This window comes from Polyodon spathula, chromosome 2 (genome assembly GCF_017654505.1).
Source record: "Polyodon spathula isolate WHYD16114869_AA chromosome 2, ASM1765450v1, whole genome shotgun sequence".
Taxonomy (NCBI): Eukaryota; Metazoa; Chordata; class Actinopteri; order Acipenseriformes; family Polyodontidae; genus Polyodon; species Polyodon spathula.
In genome coordinates, this window is record NC_054535.1 from 86,790,810 (window position 1) to 86,806,107 (window position 15,298).

The following is a 15,298-nucleotide window of genomic DNA, read 5'->3' on the forward strand; positions in this document are numbered from 1 at the left end:
CTTATTCGCGGAGGTTCTTATCATTTTCCGCGTAGCGTTTACACTGCGGTTGTGCCCTGAACCAGCTTAGGTCTGAATGCGCGCGCATATCATCTAAATTACAATAAGTGCTTGGTAACATCATAACGACCACTGAAGGGATAAGGAGTTTTCACCTCCCCAAACCACAAAGGCGGAAGAGGCAGAGTGGTATTACAAACAAGTAACACAGTGTCGTACCCATATTGCGGGGACTCATCTTAAATATATAGTTATCTAGCAGTCTACAAGAAAAATGGTTATTCGTTTAGAGTGTTTGACACAACATAGCGGTTTCTGGTCCATTTGTTATGTGAAGGATTTCACCTTCAGTAAAATAAGTACATTTGCTGTTTATTACTCTAATAATAATTACCTTTGTTTTCAAAAGAACTCTATTCTCTTTCTTCACCAATATTATCTCACCTTGTACATATAGACAATTGTATCATGCACAAGTCCTTTATTTTTTAGTTAAAGTAGGCTAGCAGCCACAGGAATACCAGAGGGGGAAAAAAAAAAAAAAAAAAAAAAAAAAAAAAAACCCACAACATTTACTGTAGATAACTGCACTTAACAAATTAACATCGTTACAAATACGAGTACTGCAAATTAATAAATAATAATAATAATAATAATAATAATAATAATAATAATAATAATAATAATAATAATAATAATAATTTGTTATAAGTACACTATCTAAATTGTTTGTATTATTCAAAACATTTCGTTCCTTTACTACAATCAAAAAGTGCAGAGAGAGAGATCTTTTGACAGACCTGCCGATATGATAAATGGAAGATTTGTATGAACTTGCTTTTCCTCTAAAGATGCTGATTATGACTTGCCCTCTACAGAACATTTTAACCTCAACCTGAAATTATTTTTTTTAAATTGCCTTTTACTAATCTCAGAGGACACATTTTGCCCATGTTTAATAATGAGCATGGAGAGAAATTGCTTTAAATTATAAATAGCTACTGTACACCCTGTAACCACCTGGAAGTAATGCTAATAGGCTTGTGTTCTGGAAAGTAATTAAAGTAACACATTGAGATATTGTGGCCCCCTCTGTCCTCCAAAACTGGATGGAAATCTCCATAAACTAACATGATTTTTGTCTTTTTTTTTTGGTTGGGGGGGGGGGGGTGGTGGTTATATCAATGAACTATTTTTGAACAGCAATTTTTTCTCACAACAGTTTCCCTCAATATCTGTGGTTAAAATCAAAAGTCCAAAATCTGAATTCTCAACACGTTCTACAAATCAAGCATCTGAATTTACCATAACAAAGAGAGAATCACGGGAGAATCTAATAATACTGTAGCGATTCCAATTGAAATTCTTCAAGCTTACAGAGATAGTGAGGTAAACTGAAGTGGACTGCCCAAGCAGCAAGGCCATCCTCATGAGTAGGGATGTCACGACATGAAAATTCTCTCCGGCGATTATTCTGTGGGGTATCTTCACGATAACTGTGATACAGCACAATATTTTACAAAGAACTAAAAAAAAAAAGAATTCTTACAGATTTAAAATGTTAACTTTATTAAGCTAAAATGTGTTTTACAACATTATAAACCAAATTGAAAAATATATGGTGCTTAATTATAATACAAGAGATATTTACATAACACCATTTTAAATCACAAACTCTCAGAACCGTTTTTAAACATCTACGAAACGCAGCTATCAATTACTGCAGATAAGCTAAAGTCGCATTTTAACCAAGACTGGTCCTTATTTTATTTTTTTTGTTTTAAAAAGGGTTTTGTTTTGTTTTTTACCCGATTAGTTTGGGTGTTTCTCATGATTGTCTGATTTTAAGAATGTTAAAAATGTCTTATTCACAAATAGCTACTCTTATTGGGTTAAACACATTTCTAAATGGAGTTGTTTATGTCAGTCTACCCTAAGCTTACACCAGCACCAGTAATTGAAAGTATGAAAATAAATACATAGAAAAAATGTGAATACAGACCAGCTGTGGTAAGCCTGTCCTTACAGCTTTTTAAAACGTTTCTCGTTTAGAACATTAGGACAACAGATTTTAGGATAACGATAGCACTATATACTATGAGTAAGAACCCAAAATGTTAACTGTTAATTAATGTTAATTAATGTTTGAAAACGCAAATATTTAGTTTAAAATAAATAACTAGAAAACAGCTATAAGGATATAGTGTGCACTGAGCGTTTAGGGAGTAGCCAAATATATTGACGTTTCTGTTTGATTACACACCACTCACCATATCCTTGTGTATTTTAAACAGTGTTAAAATGTGTGTCCTCCTTAAGCTATGTAGCTAAAAAATATATCATTTTGGTTTGTAATTATAAAACGGGAATACTTCAACGCATTAGGATTATTATACATGCAATTGGTTTTACTTAAGACTGTTTTTATTAAACAATGTATTACTTAATGATGTTGCTTCTTTATAAAGTGTTTGGTGGTGATCTAAATGTGTGAACATATTCATCGTGTTGCTGCTCTTTGAAAGAACAGCTCGACATAACTTACAAATGGGCCCTCCCTCTTCAATAACCTGACCATTGTCTTTTTTTAAAACTAAAATGATCCCAGATAACTGGTTATATCTACTTTTTAGGAGGAAAGAGTTTGTTTCTGTCATTCTCATTCGCGAGAACACCGAGGGCATCAATGCTTTTGTGGACTGAGGCACCGAGGACCCGTGGGTACCGCGGGCGTCGAGGCCTAGACACTGGGGCGCCAAAGCACCGAACACCAAGTATTGAAGGCAAAGCACCAAGATACTGAGCTGTGTGTCTTTGTCTGTCACGCAACCACCTGGGGCAACGTGTAGCTTGCAAAGGTGTGGAGCCTTCAGACAGTTGTAGTGCAGTCACACGACCGGTGCAGCACAAAGCTTGCAGTAGAGTGGAGCACCCAAGATGGCGTCTGGGCAGCATGGCGCACACAACCTGTGCAGCACATAGCTTGCAGAGGGATAGTACAGTCACACCCTTTGTTTTTTTTTTTTTTAACACACAAACACACCACTTTATGGGTAAGTGGTAATGCTCGCGGTCTGCTCACCAATAAGGCTAAGGCCTAATGAAGGAAGCGCGTGGTTGTCGGATTCATTTTATTTTTAAAACTGCAAGGCAGTAATAAAGAGACACTCGACAGGCAAACTGGTTGTTTGGAGCCCAAGGGCCTCAAGTCGACAGCGGATCACAGTACAGCTGTGCCTCGCTGGAATCACAATCTCCCTTCTAATAGTGTTTACACAGCTGTAAAGCAGAGGAAACAGAAGAAACACACGCAGCAAGCTGCAGGGTTAGAAACAGACAACAATCACAGTGCGATGTAGGCTGTTAAGAACTTTTTTTTTAAACGAAACACAGTTGCGTAGCATTTGCTCAGCTTTCAGTTGCCAAGTTTCCGATTCCGGGGAAGTGGCGAGGCTACTTCCAGCTATTAATTGCAAGGGAACTCCAGAAAAACTCGTAGAAGAAGCTCTGAAAGAGTCAGTCACAACTGGAAAAAGGTTAGAGTTATACTCACCTACCTGTCGGTGAAAGGCAAAAGAGACAGCTCGGTGCAGTGACTTTATTTCCTCAGGAGGCGGGACTGAGGACGTCATTCCAAGGAGGGGCCTATCAGCAGCTTTGATATGAAATACTCAGCGAATACCTGACAAGCGGACATATCCTAAAAGTATCATTGGCGGTTATCTTCGAATTGAATGGGTACCGCATCTTTTCAAGCATACAAGTTTATGGAAATCAAAATTTTTCTTTCTATTCCAAAATGACAATATCAATAAAACATTTGTCCAAGTATTTACTCAGACATTTTATTACTGGACTTTCTTCTGTCCTGTTTCCTATCATACCTTAGAACCAGACTACATTTATATGTAGCCTTACACTATACCTCTGTGTAGAGTGGCACTCAGGACGTACAATTCCTTCAGCTGTACGAAAATGTGTGACTTAGAGATTTACAGTGCAATCTTAATCCAAATAGGGTATTTTATCAGCTGCAATCGTCATGCAATGGATTGCAAATTCTAGTCCCACGGGTTAAAATGCAATGAGTAGACTTCCATTCAAACCATAACAAGCTGTTAGAACTGATATGATCAAAATGTTCCCAGCAAGAACTAAAAAAGCATGCAAAGATTCATTAGGCACACAGCTGTGTCAAACTGATAACTAGTGCAATTAACTCTGGAGCAGCACGTTGCCCTGCAATCTCTGCTGTGCACACACTGTGCATTCTTTCACTTTCAAATAAAAGCAACAGACCACAACTTCAGCTTAGTTGTTTGGAGCCGTAGGTTTTTCAAAGCCTTATAAAGGTGACACGTTTTTATTTCAATATTTTTCGTTTGTTTGGTCAAGCATTTACGATAACAAGTCTTTTCCTTAATTTCCTCTCTATTCCTCAGCTTCAGCTATCACTTTTACTGTACTGCATGGCTTTCCATTAAAGAAAAGGACAAGCAGATAAATTTGTTTCAATTTTTTTTAAAAAGAATGACATTTTTGAATGACATTTTTTAAATACATTTTTTTACAGAATAGAAATGACTGGCCAAAAAAACTAAGTATAAAAATGATAACTACCACAAAATACAGTCCTATTCAATCGGCTTGACTTAATACTGCATCATTATTAATGGCCATTTTCTGTACCAATGACGAGAAAAACCAACAAGACTATTAACACATATGAGTATTTGTTGTGCATTTAGAGTATGTCTTTAAAAGCATGTTTACATAAGCTGTAGCAATGACATGACTTTGTTCGAATCTTGTGGCACAGCTTTGTCCGTCCATGGGGAGACAGAGGGGAGAATGGAGGTGCAAAATTCTGTGCCAAGTCTCTGATAATACTCAGGGGGACTGGCCCTATTTTAATGATTTAAACTAGTTGTTTTAATCTTGATATGTTCTATTAAAATCGATCATTCATGCCCGTTTGCTAGTGATATGAAATTGAATTGAAAGACAACTACAATGAATCACTTTTAGTGACATAATCTGACATTTTCTTTTGAGCTGTACTGCCTGTTTGCACTTCCTTCAGATTAAAAAATACATCAATAACATTGCACTACAACCTAGAATATTGTATTTTACAGATCTGTTTTTGGTATACTATAAGTTTTCAAGTTTCTGACTAACAAAGGTAAGTTACTGAGTGCTATTTTATTTAGGTTAGCTGAAGATAAATGCAATTTATTGACTGCTATTTTATTTATTTATTTTATTTAAAAGTACAATAGCTGTTAATTGTCTGATACCATTTGAAAGACATACGTTGAATAACAAGTCTAATATGATACTGCCACGAAAGAAAAGCACCGATGAGCAAATGTTACAAGTTGCAGTCTTTTTTCTTCATTCTAAGATATTGTGAAATGTTGTGTATACCTTTGAGTTGCTCTTTCGCCAAGGTCTTTAGAAGTACAGTGCTACCCCGTTATAACACGACCCATTAGAATCAGTTATAACATGGTAAGGTGGTGGCTCCCATTTCCCCCATAATGCAATTTGACTCACAAACGTTGGGTTTTATTACCGTATTTAAACCCATTTAACTTGAAACTGGGACATATAATATTTATAAAGCTCCTGTGCTTGCTCTGTATTTTTCTTTCTATAAATAAAAACAAACTGTCCGTTAATGTTACAAAACAGGTACGAAACAATACAAGTGTGTATAAACGTCCTCGGATTCTGTGTTATTTATTTACAGTTTACAACATTTATTACAAAACAATATACACTTTAAATAAGAGTAGTGTAAACTTTAAACTGGTGGAATAGTAGTTTATATTAAACTGTATATATTGCAACGACCCAGGATTTACACTGTTACACGACTGGTCTATGGAAGCTGTGAAGCGGTAAACTTGCCTCAGCCGGGATTGACAGAGGTCCGGGTAGGCCTCCGGAGACATGCAAGCCCACATCAACGCAGACAGAACTGACAGCTGACAGCTGAGGAGACAAGCTGCTGCGTGAAATGTGCCAGACTTGTGTTTGGTGTGGCTCAGGCTGACAAGAGCCAGGAATAATTATCCCAAAAACCGTGGATTCGAATACCTGCAAATTGTTTGCGTCTCCTCCCTTCATTTTCCACGGTACGCTACAATATTAATTTGGCCATTGTAAATCATTTTGGGAACAACAATGCCAATATGCGTCATAAGGCGAAACACAAATAATGCGGTCTCCTAATTATGAACCCCGACAACCGCATTATAACGGTGTAGCACTTTACCTGACATTTTTTCAGATGCTCTTTTCTGCGCACTGTTTTTTGATACTCAAGTAGACAAGATTAAAAAATCACTTATCCATCAAAGCCCATACTATAGGTGTGATTAATCGATTAATCATTAATCGATTAAAACCCCTTATTTAAGCAGTGGCGCTGATCTGCCACCATTTAGATCCACTACGCACCCTCAAATCATAATGCACAACATGCATACAGTAGCATTAATAATGAAAACATTAGCTTCTATTATTATTTAAAAGTTGTTAATCTATGATGGTCGAAAAGCACACTGTAACTGTATCTGCCCCTATCTTCTCTCTGAATTTAAATACATTTTTCAGCTCAAAAGATAATTCAGATAAATAGATGTACGATCATTACTTTCAAATGGGCAACTAAGAACTACAAAATAACTTGAAATCCAAACAGAACATGCCTTTTAAAGTATCTCTCAAGTTAAAATGGTAGCTGCTGTGAAAATATGCAATATGGGGAATGAGGTTTACTTTAAAGTTGATATCTGAATATTTGTTGTTATTTATTTATTAATTTGTGAGTCTCTCTGGAAATGCTTTCCCTAAATACACAACACAGACAAAGGCATGCTTTTTTCACAGTTCTAATTGAATAACAGGAAATAACTAACTGATAAGCTACTTTGTTTGATCTCGATTGCGTGTCAGGATTATTTGATACCATCAAAATGACACATTTAAACAAAAAAAAAAAAAAAAAAAGTTATTTTGGGCTTTCTTCATTCATTATTTCCAGGGTTTCGATCTCTTAAAAGCTGAAAAAGATGCAAAAACACAAATTTGATTTAAGACAACTGCAGTTTACGGCCCATAATGAAACAGAAACTACAGTATGGTATTTTGGCTACATGTGTATTACATAATCACACACATATATATATATATATATATATATATATATATATATATATATATATATATATATATATATATATATATATGCTGTTTCTTGAAATGCTTATTACAGTTTTTACAGTACTGGTTCTTACTGCAACTGCCTGAAGGTCTAGAGCGACTGGTAACCAAAGTTTAATATTTCTCAACTGGTCGCAAAAACATCCCTCGGACAAGACACAGCTATAACTTGAGTTTCTGGTGCAAGACTAGTGGGTTTTTTCCATGGATTGTCCTGGTTTTGATTTAAAAATGCCTGGACTTCGTGCCTTCCAGAGATTTATTATAACATGGCACTGCACGAAGACCATCCACAAACACAAGCAGCTGTGTTTACATCAGTGTCAATGATAACTGCAGCAACAACACAATGTCTGCAAGTTAAGCACAAGTTTACTGTACAAGTTTATACAAGCAACACACGTGGCATTGCTCTGGGTTACAAAAATAATAAACATTTTGAATTGTACTTATTAGGTCAGTATAAATTTTTTTTTTTTTAATTAAATATGTACACAGTTGTTTTTGGAGCCTTCTGGTTTAGCAAATAAACAAAATCTGAAAACCATTTATTTTCTTATGAATAATATATTGGGGAATAAAATATAAAACTTTTTTTTTTTTTTTTTTGACAGAAGATTAATGTGTTCAATAAAACCATAGAGCCCTTAGGTTTTATTAAATCCTAACTTAATTGTTTATGTATATGATCTATGTATCACAATACATTTTTACACTCATTACACTATCGTAGGTAAATAGTTTCTGTTATTATCAGTTTGTTTTTACTTCCCATTTTATATTCATGGTTAAAAAAGGAATGATTGATTGATTTACAAAACCTTCCATCTGGATAATGAACCCACTGATTCTCTTTGTCTTCATAAATAAATGTTAGTTTATATTAGAAAACATACTTTGCCTGTATTAAAATTACATTTATAAAAAAAACATAACATAAAAAAGACAGGATTTGAACAGCATATTGCAGGGATATACAAAGTAGCCATACAATACCACAGTACCAGCAGCATCCTACCTACCAAGAAGACTTCAATGCTGATTTGCAAACAACAGGATACATGCTAAATACAGGCTGAAGCTCATTTATGCAGCATTTCACTTAACTGAAATCAGTACAATCTGAAGGTCTGAAGGTGTTTGCAGTGTTCCACAGGGCTCTATTCTAGGTCCTTTGTTATTTTCATTATATATGCTACCGTTAGGTGATACTATTCGCACACACAGAGTGAACTTCCATTGCTATGCAGGTGATATTCACTTATATGTGACCCTAAAGCCAGGATATACTTCTGCTGGGGAGTTACTTGCTGCTTGTCTTGTAGACATCAAGTTTTGGATGTCAAGGAATTCTTTAATGCTAAATTCAGATAAAACAGAGGTATGCTAGTGGGCTCTCAGAACCAACTAAAACATGTGGGATTACATCCTGATTACAACCAGGATAAGTGAACATATTAGCCCGGTTTTACCTCCTTACACTGGCTCCCTGTGCAGTATAGAATATATCTTAAGATTTTGCAGTTAACCTATAAAGCCCTAAATGGATTAGCACCTATTTATTTACTGACCCCTACTGGTTACTGGTTATTCCTCAGGTCAACAAAATTAACACAGGAGGAGGGGCTTTTTCATGCAGAGTCCCTAAATTATGCAATGCCCTCCCTTCTTTCATCAGGGAAGCTGGGACTGTTACAGTTTTTAAGTCAAGACTGAAAACATACTTTTATAAAACAGCTTTCTTATTTTAGTCGGTTTTAATGTAACTTTAAAATTTCTGCTTTTTAACACAATTTTTCTAGCTGTTGCATTTGAATGTTACCTATGCCATTTCATCCAAACTCGACTAGAGCCCCCCTACCACACCACACCAGTGGAATGTTTGTACATGGGCGGGTCACAGGACCATCTTTTAACTGATTTTGCACTTAGACTTCATCTAAATGTCATGAAATTCGGTTAGTATATTCTTGGAAGTAATTGTATTGTATATCGTTTCATTGTAGGAATCTTGAGATATAAAGTGGTGCATGTCGGTCTGTCATTACATGACATTATATTTTGACATATCAAAAGAACAATGGATTTGACTGTGAATCTTGATTATGGCAGTTACGTCTATGCATACAATGTCAATAGTTATGGGGGTTAGATTTTAGTGCAGTCTGTTTGGTATTAATCTTGTAAACTCTCCAAACAGTGATTTGTAAAATAAGATAATCAGCATTTTGTGTAGAGGATTTGCTTTATCATGTCTCTTAATGAGAAAGCTGTGTAGTGTTTGATACATTATATAATCAGTGTGAGATTAGTATTCAATACGAAAATGACATTCCACACAGAGACTGATACTAGTGTGACAAATTGATTACAAAATAACCTGGGTATATACAACAGTATAAGCAATTAGATAAGTGCATGAAGGCACAGCACAGAATTACATTATTATATAGGAGGTAAAGATCAATGTCAAAGTCCCATTTCACCTAAGAAGATGCAATATGAGGTTTATAAATTGTCTTGGGATTTGAAGTGCGGCAACAACAGTCATGCCCTTATATCCCCTCACTATGATGCTTAATCCGTAAGTTGGCATCCTATTGCATGAGTTTTCGAAAATCCTATTTTATTGTTTCTGCTTAGATGATTATTTACCAAGCTTACTAATTACAAAATCACACCCCAGAAATTAAGCTTTTAGGAGGTTTTTTCTTTTCTTTTTTTTTCAGAAGCAGCACCCAGCGTTGATGAAAGGAAATACATTAATGAGCCTGGTAAATAATGATCTAAGCAGAAACATGAACAGAGAATTATACAAAATGCAAACAACAGAATAAAAAACAAAATAAATAAATTATTCTGAAAATGTATTTCTTTAAGGGACTGTATAAAGTCACTTAAAGAAAATAATAAATTGCATGTTATTTATGTAAAGGATCAGCAATGTGCCTAAAAATCTAAATGGGCTAATATACCTCAGTGTGTCAGCTGAAATGAGGAAGTTTCTTGGGGGAACCAGGAGAACGTCCCGTCATTTATACCTGTATTGCTGTAGGAATTAAAGATCAGATAAATAAAGAAGCAAATGACTGCTGAATGATGGCCTGTAACCAGAAGGTCACTGGTTCAAATCCCACCTCCGCCACTGCCTCACTGTGTGACCCTGAGCAAGTCACTTAACCTCCTTGTGCTCCGTCCTGCAGATGAGATGTTAAATCAATGTCCTATTGTAAGTGACTCTGCATATAATGCACAGTTCCTACCTCTGTGAAGTGCTTTGTGGTCCACTACGGCACTATATAAAGATATTATTATTATTATTATTTAAATTACAAATCTTGAGGTATTCTAATAAATTTACAGACTAGGGTAGCAGAAAGTACAGAAGGCAATGGAGTGTCAACATGCTCTGGTTATTTTTCTCAGTGTACATGGTTGAAACTTTTCTTGGGCCTATCAAGTTCCTAACATGTGTTAACTGGTGTCTATGTGTTTGTGTACCATATAGGATCCAGTAAACCAAAATGGACTATTTTCACTCACTGTGGTCAGTGTTTACATTTAGAAAATCTAGGGCTTGCTTTGGATGTCAGCTTTGGGTGGAGGTGGGTGGGGTTGAGAAAGAGCATGCTGTGTAAGCTTCCTGTATTTGATGTTAACTTTGGAGGACCCCTAAGTATAAATAATGAATTAATAATGAACAACTCATTTTAGTAAGCATGAGCAAACTTATATTGATGTTCCTTTTTTAACAAAGTTGCAAACACAATATATATGCCTTTTCAATTCTTCTATCTTCCCCGTTCTTTTCCTGAAGAATATAACTTAGATCTGATGTATCGTACACAGACAGATTAAATTAGTCTTCGTTCAGGCAATCTCAAGATACTTTAATTTGCCATCAATGAAGTACAAATGTACGAGTAGCTACAGTAAGACACACATATGTATTTTTTTTTATTTAATACATCAGATTCTTCTCCTTTGTATAATCAAAGCCATCAGAGCTTGTAGTTGAGTTTTGTATAAATACTGCTCATAGATTAGACATTAAAAGCAATTAGCTTTTACCATCATCAAAAAACTGCTTTTAACATGAATCAGCAGATGCAGTTTTACATTATCCTGTAAATTGCTTTTTAAAACGCTTAGATCCTGCAACTATTTCTTTGCTGTTCAAACTGTCCCTAAGTCAGGGTGTGGCTCCTCCACAATGGACACTCATGGGTCACTCCAATCCACAAAGGAGGCGATTCAGGATTGCTTTCTAATTATAGGCCAGTTCCCCTTTACCTAGTGTCTCTAAGGTTCTGGAGAGGATCGTGTAGTTTTTGTGAAAATGACTTTTCTTTTAACCAGATTTTAACAAAGTGATTCAGAAACACGGGGTGTTCTTTTAACATGTCTTGGTCTGTGCTACAAAAAATTAAGATTCCAGTTGCGGTACAGCTGCTGTATTTTCTAAGCTCTCCAGAGCCTTTCACTCACTTCCACATAACACCCTTTTACCAAAACTTTCTAAATACAGGTTTTGTGAAGGCATTATAGGCTGTTTTTCTTCTTCCCTTGTGGGGCATTGGCAAAGTGTTGCTCTCCAGGGACAACTTTCTTCTAAGCTACCAGTGATATCTGGTGTTCCCTATGGGTCTTTTTTGGGCCCTTTGTTGTTCAATTGGTATGTTAATGATTTGGAAACTATACATTTTTTCAGAATGTACCAGTGTACATTATATAAAATAATTATAAATCCAGAAACAGCTTCATTAGCTTTTCAACATGATATCAATTTTGTTTATGATTGGTTTGGAATTAATTATTTGAAATCTAACATTTCCAAAACCAAATGTACGATTATCTCCCCACCTGGGGGGGGGGGGGGGTTAAAATTAAGAAAGTCACTCATTATAAGCTCCTGGGAGTTTGAGTATCTGATAACTTGCTCTGGATACACCATGCTGATTAATTTTGTGGTAGAAGAAGTGAGAAGAAGTTTGCGGTTTATTTTTCATTCCTTTAGAGAGGCCCCTCCAGATGTTGTCTTTCCTCTTTACAAGAGTTTGGTAAAACCTATTTTGCAGTACAACTGTTTTGTCTGGGACCCATTTAAAAAATACAATACTTAGAAGCTTGAGTCTGTCCAAAAAATTGCTTGTAGGATTGTATTGTATGACTGGAACTGGGATTCTACTTATGATAACCTTAGTCGCTCTTCTCTTAAACCATTAAGTGGCAGAAGGTCCTATTTTATTTTTGATCACTTCTATAAGGTTTTGCATTCACTGTGTTCTACCTCTATGTCAGTCTGTGCTAGTAAAAGACCTACGCTGAGTGTCTCCACAGAGCTGCTCTGACCATCAGTCCTTATCATCTTCAATTGTGTCGTTATTCTTTCTTTGGCACAGCCTTGCGGTCATGGAATGCCCTTTCAGATTCCACTGTGTCATTGTCAAGCCTCTCCAGGTTTAAAACTGCTGGTCAGCATCTGTGTCAAAGGTGAACTTGTTTTAGTTGTAATGACACTATTATTAAAATATTAATATCTATACCTTCTTTTAATATATTTATGAGTATGTGTATGAGTGTACAGGTATGTGCATTTTTATTGATATTACACTGCATGTATAGTAATTGTTGTATTGCTTATTACTGAGTATAGCCTACTTTTCTCTCTTTGTATTAGTGCTGCACTATTGGGATATAACTGTGCTGGCCTTGTGGGCACAAAGTGAATAAACTAAACTAAACCAAACCATAACTTTAACGATCACAAAACTAGAAATCAAACAAATGGCTCCCAATTTTCAACTATGCATTAGGAATGTACAGATACCACTCATTTAAAGCTTTTTTAAAAAATGTTATTTAATAATGGCATAGGCAGTTGAAAAGCTCAGCTTTGCTTTGAACAGTGGAACAACTTTTAATCAGCCTGTTTCACAAGTTACTGTACACACTTGAAGGCAATACACAATTAATCAGAGGCCCCTTCATCCCACTAACTGGCTATGTGCGCCAACGCAATCAATTCACAAAAAACACTGATCAAAGAGAATATGCCCAGATTCAACTCCCATCAGAGTATGATTAAAAAATATATCTCCATATGTAATGATGATGTTTGATGTTTATCTTGAACAGTCTATCAATATGCAAACATTCTTAAAATAGTGGTATGCCTAAAGCAGATTTCATCGGCACTACGCACACTTTTATAAAATTTCAATCCATGTGAGAAGCTGCCTCTGGTCTGCTTTAGCCTGCGCAAACAGAATTTGCATTGGATGCATGCAAATATTATATTTAATCTTTAAATTGTATTAAATCGTGTGTAAAGTATTATATAAAACAGTACACACACTGGTCATTTGAGGAGACTGACATCAAAAGCTGCTGGCATTAGCAGTGTCATACTGTAAGTTCAACAGCTAATAAGTTTAGTGTGGGTACATACATTTTTTTCAGAAAGTAGCATTATCTTGTTAAATCCAATTTCAGAATAGCTTTAGGGAACATCTAGGCTCAAAGCCCAGGAGTATTCAGTATAAAAAAGACCCAGTCATAATTTGAAACGCTGTTTCAAAATATAATTCTATTTAACAAGATACTCGACTCTGTTGATTTTCAATTGAGACTTCCTAATATTTTATGTTGTAATGTTATGTACTTCTAAAGTAACTGGTGTTACCGGACTGTTAAATGATTTAATCAATACGCTTCTTTAGAGCAATATTTTTAAATTGACAAATTTATAGACGAATTGCTGGACAAATTGACCAATTCATGAATTGACAAACAAATTGACAAACAAAATGACAAACTAACGGCTGGATAGTTTTGGCACAAATGGTGCTCGATACATCTCTGTGAATCACTAACTGTCTTATTGGAGCAGTCAGGGACCATATTTGCAGAATCCCTCTAATTTGAACGTTGGAAAGGAACAGGAATAAGACCATTTTGGACTAAAGTACAGTACTAATTTTCTCCAATCTTGAATCATGCTTTAGATAATGAATTGATGACTGATAATTAATGTAAAAAAACTACTAAATGCTATTAAAGTGAGAAAGATTAAGTTCTATTCAAATTTGCTGCTACAATTAATTGTAATAGATACATAAATTAAATATATGGAATACAATAACTAGCTAATATTTTCACAACAGCTGGGAATTCATCTTTATGCCTGTGGCCAGTTATAGGATTGGTATGAAGCTTACTAATTGGCTTTTAGTAAATGTGTAAAAATGAATGTAGATTTTGATAGAAAATGTAGATTTTGGTCCTTGTATACAAGCTAAAAAAGAAAGTGGTTCAATTTATTTGTAAATGTATCATCCTACATTGTGGTCTGTGATTTTATGTACTGTAGCCTACACCTTACGCTAGAAAAATATTTTTGCTATTTCTTTAAATGGTTTACAGTGTGAATTTATTTTAAAATAAACTATTTGCGGTTTAAAAAATCATATTCAGACTTCTGTATTTGCTACCTGTATTTTATTGATACTTTACTGTATATTGGCAACTGGAAAAATGGTTAATGGTTATTTATTTCACTTAAAGATACAATACAATGACATATCTGTACTACACTTCAGACACCTGGCAGACATTGCTGTAAACTAACTGCACTGCAAAGGTACTCTTTTGCTTTCAATATTATAGTCTGAGTAAGTTACCCTGTAAATTAACATGTCCAGCTGCTGTCCTCAATGAATAAAGCTACTTATAGCCATTGTTTCTTGTAACCAGTGCAGGGTCCTCATAATTCCAAAGGTAAGAATGTGAAGGACTGCACGTACTGATTAAAATATTTGCCTAAATATATTGGCTTATAGCCAAATAACCTTTCTCCCCAGAGCCATGCATCTGAAAAACCTTTGTAAAAATCATTGTAATTCTGCACGCTAATTGAAGTCATGCCCTCCAACTCCTTGACAGGTATTCATTTTAAACAACATGACATTAACTTAAAACAACTTGCATTTTTTTTAAACTACAGAGTTGAACAGGAATACAATCAATGCTTCTTTTTCCTGCACTCATTTCTGGTTGTTTTGAA

General features: G+C 35.3%; 1 protein-coding gene across 1 annotated transcript in view; it reads right to left on the reverse strand.

The window, feature by feature from the left end:
* The window catches only part of LOC121327056 (solute carrier organic anion transporter family member 3A1-like), a 41,020-nt gene that overhangs the window by 9,471 nt on the left and 16,251 nt on the right, over window positions 1-15,298 (reverse strand). The window lies entirely within an intron of this gene.